This window comes from Meleagris gallopavo, chromosome 13 (assembly GCF_000146605.3).
Source record: "Meleagris gallopavo isolate NT-WF06-2002-E0010 breed Aviagen turkey brand Nicholas breeding stock chromosome 13, Turkey_5.1, whole genome shotgun sequence".
NCBI lineage: Eukaryota > Metazoa > Chordata > Aves > Galliformes > Phasianidae > Meleagris > Meleagris gallopavo.
The window spans coordinates 12,015,520-12,023,487 of NC_015023.2; the positions used below are offsets into that span (position 1 = coordinate 12,015,520).

Below are 7,968 nucleotides of genomic sequence, written 5' to 3' on the forward strand. Positions count from 1 at the left end.
ACCAAATACCAATAAGACAAGGACTAGAACATTAAAAAAAAAGTAAAAAAAAGGAACAAATAAAGCCCAAACAAAAACGAATCACAGAAAGCGAAGAATAAAGAAAAAAATCCCAATTCTTCCAGTTTTGCTGCTGCTGAGCAACACTGAAAACAGTGTCACACCTCAAAAAAGAGATATTACTTATTCTAAACCCACACAATCCTTACTAGTGCTGCTGCTCACTTCTAAGCAACCCCACAGAATTTCTACTGCAAAGCTTCTGGAGCAGTTTTACAAGTAGTTTTCATAGCACTGTATGCTTTTACACAGCTTTTCTCTCCAGAGCTAACAAACAAAAGATAAACCACTTGATCACTGAATCGCTACATACCAGAAGAGGTTGGCTGGTGTGTTTTGTTTTTGAACAAAACTCTAAAACATTATGGGGAAAAAAAACAGGCAAAAATCCCTGCGTGTTTCTTACAACACTGAGTGTTGAAGTGACACCAAAGCAAGACCTTCAAAAATTGCTTGGAGACGCAAGGACATAGCAAATGCTACCTGCAGTAATTCAACGAGAGGACAGGGACATTCAAATGACTGGAGAGGAGTAAGACGTCCACTTGGAATGATTCGGTTTTGAGTTTTACCTCCTCAGAGAACAATAATTTTTTGCCAAGATCTCCTACAGGTGTAGCTTACATTGATAAAGTTCTATCTGACAAAGAATACATGAGATGTTATCTCAAGAACTGTAAATGCAAGTAAACGACCTGAATAACTCTAAGTTCCAAATCTTAACAAAAAAATGAAAAATCGCGTTGTAGGAATGAGTTTACAAAACAGAAACTTTTGCAAGGCAGTTACAAACTGAAATCTTCCCCCCAAAATGCTTGTGTTTCAGGCTACCACTGCCTCCAATAACCCCACAGTTGGGCTAGACATAACAATTTTACAGCAGAAGCATCTGAACAGCTTCAGCTGCTGCTATGTTCTTCATATGATTTGGAGAAAGATGTTTTGCTGCTGCTTGCATCAAATAAAGACAAGGCAGTTGCAGCTCCTGCTGCTGCAATGTCTGGGAGTATGGATGTGAGCACCATGCTCCAAAGTTACCTCAAGGATAAGCACAGATTTTCTGGCACAGCATTTAACCCCACACTTCTGCTTCCAACTGCTAAATGTCCAGCAGCTTGGCAGCTGGAGCAGGGCACTCGCACACCATTAGCCCCATCAGCCCCTGGGTCCTGAGCAGAGAACTGTGCTCAGATGGCTGTTTGCCAAAGCCTGAATCTGTGATCATCCCAAATACCAAGGAAGTTAGAGAGATTTTAAATGCTGTAGTTATGAAAGCTTTTTAAAATGCTGTAGTGATTCAGCCATATCTCTGCAGTCCCACAGTGATCCATTTCACACCACTTTTATAACAGATTTGTGGAGATCATAAATGCCATGGGAGGTTAGCAACCACTTGCCCTTTATTTTGTGTCTTAACTACATACAGCATCCTAGATAGGCAGAACAGCACTCAGTCACCTGAAAGAGCAGATGTGGAACTGCAAAAAAAAGAAATGCAGTTCATTATCACAAGGCAGCACTAAATATGGTACATTAAATGTATAAAAGGATCACACACTTATTTACACTACTTTAATTGTCAGGGTTTAGTTTTGCACTCTTTTCTTTGCACGAAGGTTGTTTTATTACCTTAAGTCTCTGATTGAAAGCATCAAACAGCAGTTTGATTCCATCCTGAGTCAAGTTAAGGATGAGGTCGTGGCTAAGAGGTGACTGCAAAACAAGAAAAGCTGTTAGGCCTATAATTTCAAGGCTTCTCCATTCAGATATACAATCCTTGTACAAATGGGTTACCTTGGAAAAAAACAAAACTGCCTCAAAAAACAACTCTTTGTTCAATGAATATGTATAACGCAAATACATTTAGCCAAAGCTTCCAATGCCTTCAGCTGTCTTACAGCAACAAATAGGGTCTCTGAATCTTGCAGGAACTCCCAGAAGGGCATCTGTCCATTACTGAGTTGAGAGGGAAAACAAGCATCCTCAGAAACAAACACATCACACTTAATATCACACACAGACATCGCACAGGGGCAGTCTGTCACAACCCTGGCACACAGAAGTAACACATCCTGCATCACTACAACGACATCACTCGACAGACAGACAGCGAGAGGGCTCTCCACTTCAGAAAGCCAGGAGTGTCACAGTCTTCTTCAGGCTGAAAAGGAAGGCTTCAGACTCTTCTGTTGTGAATTTTGGTTTCCTTAGTTACTGTGAATCATAATAACTCAAAGCCTAATTTGCAGTCTGCTGGAGTCAATAGGAGACATTCCACTGGCTTCCCTGTGTCTGGACAGGCTCCACGCCACCTCGGCCTGCCGCAAAGCTCTGGAAGCAGCTCACTCCTGCACTGGTACAACCCATGCACATACAGCCTGCTGGTCCTAATTCAGCTATTTGATAGCCTACCACTTGAAACACACTCCCTTTGAAAAACTCTACCCTCCATAACTGTCTGCTCAGAGGAGGAAAGAGGCTACATGACAGGCTGGTGGCAGTACTCATGCCCTAGAACTGCTCCAGTTGGTTATCTAGCAGAAGACTGACACGGAATGGGACACCTGGGGCACATTCTAGCTTCTGTATGAGCAGCCACATCATACAGCCTTTTCTTAAGCAGTCTTAAAACTGCTACTCTACTTCTTTGTTCCACTGGAGGAAGTCTGTGTTTTGACTGTCAGAACTCTAGTTTTCATCCCAAGTTTTCTCATCTCCTTGCTGCCATGCCAGCATCATAGCCCAAATACTTCCGTGCAACTCCTAACCCTTCCCAATCTACATCCTCGACATCACATTGCTAGGTCCAAATGAGCCTGAGGGCTTTCAAGCCCCTGTGCTGCTGTTTTCCCATTCCCCTTGCCTGCTCCCCTCATGCTATCTGAAGTCCTAACAGCACCCTGCACAGCAGTAATACTTCACTCACAATTGCTGGCAAAGCTCTAGTGATACGGTCTAGAATAGAAGCAGCACTGCCTCAGAGCCACAGATCTGAGAAAAAAGGTCTAATTCTGATCCTAGGAGGGTTTTTTTCTTTAAGTCCCTTACAAAACAAATTTAGAAAGGCTACAGATGCAGAGGAAAAAAAAAAAAACAACAAAAACCAAACACAACAGGATGCACATTATATCTAAAATACAACAGCATGGTAGCTCTGAAAAAGGACATGATCTGCATCTCACTGGTTTCTAAGCAGGCTATTCCAAAACTAACAAGAGTATTATAAGGCATCCCACTTACGTCAGATTAAAAGAAGAGACGTGGGCAGATTTAATTGCATTTAATTGTCATATTAATTTTTGAAAGGAAATGCCTGTTGCCAGAGTTCTAGAATCAGAAATGAGATGCAACAACTTGAAATAAGTAAATGCCCCATAAGAGGCGCAGGTCCATCATGCCTTCTAGCACAGGTCTGCTCATCCTGTGACTCTACAAAACCAAGAGGAACAGCAGCCTCGCTACTTATCTAAACAAGCCTAGAAATAATTCTGGAACATACTGCAATAAGACAACTAAAACACCTCCAAATGCATCAAGTACACAAAGCTACAATTTCAATAACTGAACGTTCAGTCATCGTGAAAGCCAGGAATCCACATGATCTGAAACAAAAGGAGTAACTCATCTAATTACATGAAAAACGTATCCAGCAGGAAACCACCAGAGCTGAGCTTGTTCCTCAGCCATTCAGTTCTCACTGTAACTGCATGAGACTTCAATCTGTACTTCTAAAATAAAATTAAATGTTGGCAGACTTTGCTTTTTTCCTAATGCAAAGATCTACAGCACATGCATATCATCTTCTGACTGAGGTGCATTTCACATAATGTGCTTGGGGCCTCCTCTGCCCCACATCCTTCCCCCTTCCTTCAAAGGGAAGTTGGTACATAACACATTTACTTCATTCAGCACATTGGTTTCCCCTCTAGTCCTCTTTTGGACAATGTCAAGCATATTAGGAACTAATAAATCTTTAATTACAAATAATGATTAACACATTAACAGATTTAAACTACTGCCCTTCCTGCAGATAGATCTGCAGATCCAGAAAAGCGTGGAAGCATTTCCCCATCACCACCCAACCAAACACCAACATGGAAAGCAAGGAGTACTCAGCTCCAGGCTGCCTGGGGGGTGGGGAGTCCCCATCCCTGGGGGTGTCCCAGAGCCATGGGGATGGGCACTGAGGGACGTGGGCAGCGGGCAGGGTGGGGGTGGGCTGGAGTTGGACCTGGGGATGTGAGGGTCTCTCCCAACCATAATGGTTCTAAGATTTGAATAATACAAACACTTGACAACAACAATGAAAAGACAGGCTAGAATTATCCCGCAAGCTACAGAACATTTCCTTCCTCATAAGGAAAACAACAGAAGCACCTCACCACCACATCTGTTACACCACTGCGCTCTGTGTTGAGGACTATCACACTTGATGCAAAGCTGTTATAAAGGCCACACCTCTGACGTGATCTAGTTCAGTTTTGAGTATACACATGCTAGCATGACACAGTATCAGAATGGGTCACGGCACCCTAACTGCGGGACACAACGAGCTGAATGATGTGACCAGACCAGCTGTACTCACCTGCTCGCTGTAGAGAACCTGGACATTCTTGATAATGCGACAGTGCTTCTGGAGAATGGCTACGGCCTGAGCCAAAGGCATTCCTGCAAAAACAACAGCAGCATTTCTCCAGTTCGCAGACTGGCTCACCCCATGTTTGGCAGAAAGGTTATGGATGAGGCAGAGTCATCATTGGCAAACAGTGCTTTATGACACACAGGCACACAATCGACAGAGGAGCCTACCTGACTCACGCTATCAGCACAAACCCGTGCTCTAGAACAGAAAGGCCATTGTTTACCCACCAGCTTGCAGCATATAAGAAAGGTTGGGCTGGCCACCAGTCAATGGTACGACAGCCTGGAGCAGATACCCGCCAGCGTCAGTCAGCATCCTCATACACTCTCCACAAGTTCCTGGGTGCATTTTATGGTCTATCTTTCAGTCAGGCCCGATAAGCGACCAAGAAGTTGTACAAGACAGATAAAAATACAACATATTCACAGCAGCTGTGCCGCTACAGCTGTCGGAAGGCACTTTATCTTCTCAGTTTACAGTTTCTTCAGCACACAGCAGCTTCCAACAGCAAGCAGACGGCAGATTTGACGAGGAAAAGCAAGTGAAGATAAAGATAAAGATACTCTGAGGCCTTTCCAAGCGGAGTGTGATCAGGCTCCTTGGTTTGGCATTTATAAGATAGAGCACAAGCTCATAATTTCAAGATTTTATTCCTCAGTAATTGGTGCAAGTCAATTATGGTTTAGTTATCTGACATTCTGTTTACATTCCTCACTCTTTCCTTCTCTACTTCTACTTCTTAAGCTGTAAGCAAATTGCCTCCGTTAGAAAACTTCAGCAGAGGAACTACAGCTCCCTTCAGCTAACAGCTCGGGCATTGGAGCTCTCAGACAGCAGCTATGCCCTTCACAGTGCGCGCGCAGCCCCAGACCACCTTTCAGATATTATCTATGGAAAAAAGGAAACACTCAACTATAAACCACACATTGCTCCCTCCATCAGCACCAGTTCTGCTATAACTCTCCTAACACTGAAGGAATCTTTGCAGCACAGTGCTGATCTACGTGCCTGTCGCTCCTGTACAGCACAGCCCTCCTGGGATGGTGGCATCGAGCTGTGGTGGCAAAGTTTGATACATGAGACCTACAGTGATTCCATTTGTAAATACCGTACACAAATGTTTCTGGCAAAACTGTTTCCAAAAGCGTGAGCTAATAAGAAAAACAAAACAGGTGGTTGTGCCTAGAAATCCTAACCAGAAAACACTACAGATTCCAGAAGAGAGTACTTTTTTTGAGTATTTATCAACAACAGTAACAAAACCAACATGTACAGAGACACACAATTAAGCAGAACCGCTTCCTATTCGCCAGGAAACAACAGCTACCGTGCAGCCTGAGCAGCTCAACTCTGCAGCCTGCTTGGAAAAGACAGTTAAATAGTAAATAGAATTTCCAAAATGGAACAGCCTCCTGCTGTTGTTTATGCTTCTAAGATCAAAGATGCTGCTGTGAAAGCTATGCATCCCTTAACCCAGCAGAAGCTGTGCTTCCAATTCAGCAAAGGTGATTTCAAGCACAAGACTTATTTTCAAAGTCAGTATTTCCCCAGATACTTGTAGAGCATACACTCACAGCAAGTGCCAGCAGGGCTCCCTCAGAAATCCACGTGGTGGAACACAAACCCAAGCTGGGTTTGTAGCCCAACCAACTTAACTGCTGCAACCGTGGGTCTGCGAGCATGCAAACAGCTCACATGACAGCATTACTCAGAGCACTCTCATACTGCAAGCAAACAGAAGTGGGCTGATTTCATTCTGTTTTGCTGAGAATCAAGCAGACTTTGCCATGCAACAGTGCATTACAGCTACGAAAAGGAAACTAACTTCTCCAGGAGCAGCCCTCAAAACCCAAACATAGAAGGGACTACATCCTCCTACTCCTCCTCCACTAACAGAGAGCCAAGGGAAGAGTAGGAAACCTGAGGTAGTTCTCTTCACTCTTGTGGCACTGACATCCTGATCCTCAGTGAAAGCACTGATGGGAGCTCTAGCCCTCTGTCTTTCTGAAGGGGGCAGGAGAAGACAAATCACAATGCACCAAAGGGAAGTGAAACATTGTCAAAAAAGAAAGTATAAAAGACAGCAGAAACATAAGTGTACCTTAGAAATTACACATCTAACACTAATAACACAGCAATAGGCACTGCAAAATATTTAATTGTTCTCTTTCAAACAGCAGGAATGTAGCCTGAGAGGTGCAGTGACCCAGGCACTCAGCCGAGCACCAGACTCAGCCTTGGTGAAATTTTTCAAGCTCTGGTCACACAGTGAGTCAACAGTGCAGCCAGAAACAAAATTCAAGAACTCATGTGAAAAGTTCTCCATGCATTTCCCCCCAGCCATCTCCAGTGCAGGCACAGCGCTGGGAGCCAGGCAGCAGGTCAGGAGTGCTGCCACGGAACGTGGCTGAGAACAGATTGACATAGGTGCCGAATGGAATGGCAGGGCAGCATGGATCTCACTTCCAGCAGCACTTCCACTTGCACGGCCAGAGCAGCTCCACCAGCAGGGGCACAGCACACAGCACCGTGAGCACAGGGCAAAGTGTCTCGGTGCCGAGTCAGCCTCCTGCTCCGTACCACCAGGTCATGCTAATTATACGTTAGACTCATCACATGGTGGCTATATTTACTCCAAGAATTACAGCTGAGTTTCCTCCCTCTCACATCTATGCGTGTGTACACACAGACATAAACACAGTATGTAATTTTAGCCATGAGATTGTGTTAACGGGCTTCTTTGAGGGGTTCTTGGGAAAACAAGAGTCACGTCTCCATCCTCCCCCTCTCTTTTTTCACTTTTCTTTAAGTAAGGAGATCGGGGGGGTTTCAGTGCAGCACACACCCCAGCCGTGGTCATTAACACCATTTCAGATCGCACCTGTTTTCAGCCAACGCCTGACCCGGAGGGCGGCAACGCTGTCCACGGCAGAGGATTGGAACCGGGCGGGCTTTGAGGTCCTTTCCAGCCCAACCACGCCGCGGTCCCACGAATCCACACCCCCAAAGGATCACAGACCTCCAGGCACAGTGCGAGGACACGGGGACACGATGGCGACAAGGAGACCACCGGGATTTCCGAGCGGGACACCGCGCTGATCGGCCTCCAAAGCCCTGTAACGCTCCCTCGAGCAACGGGGCTGCACCCACCCCCGACCTCGCAGCAGCTCGGCGCCCGCTGCCTCCCACGAGCGGCCCCAGCTCCAGCCAGGAGCACGGGGCACACACATACCGCGCAGGCCGGCACCGGCCAAAGAGGGGCAGGG

At 45.5% G+C, this 7,968-nt stretch overlaps 1 long non-coding RNA gene across 2 annotated transcripts; it reads right to left on the reverse strand.

The window, feature by feature from the left end:
• Positions 1 to 62: 62 nt before the first annotated feature.
• On the reverse strand, positions 63 to 7,962 carry LOC104912998. Of its 2 annotated transcripts, XR_002119322.1 has the most exons (4): positions 7,584 to 7,962; positions 4,646 to 4,728; positions 1,690 to 1,773; positions 63 to 1,538 (listed from the first exon to the last, which is right to left on the reverse strand). It is a non-coding gene; the product is annotated as an uncharacterized LOC104912998 (long non-coding RNA). The 2 variants fall into 2 exon arrangements; XR_795066.3 differs by having other exon boundaries at positions 4,646 to 7,962.
• Positions 7,963 to 7,968: the final 6 nt, after the last annotated feature.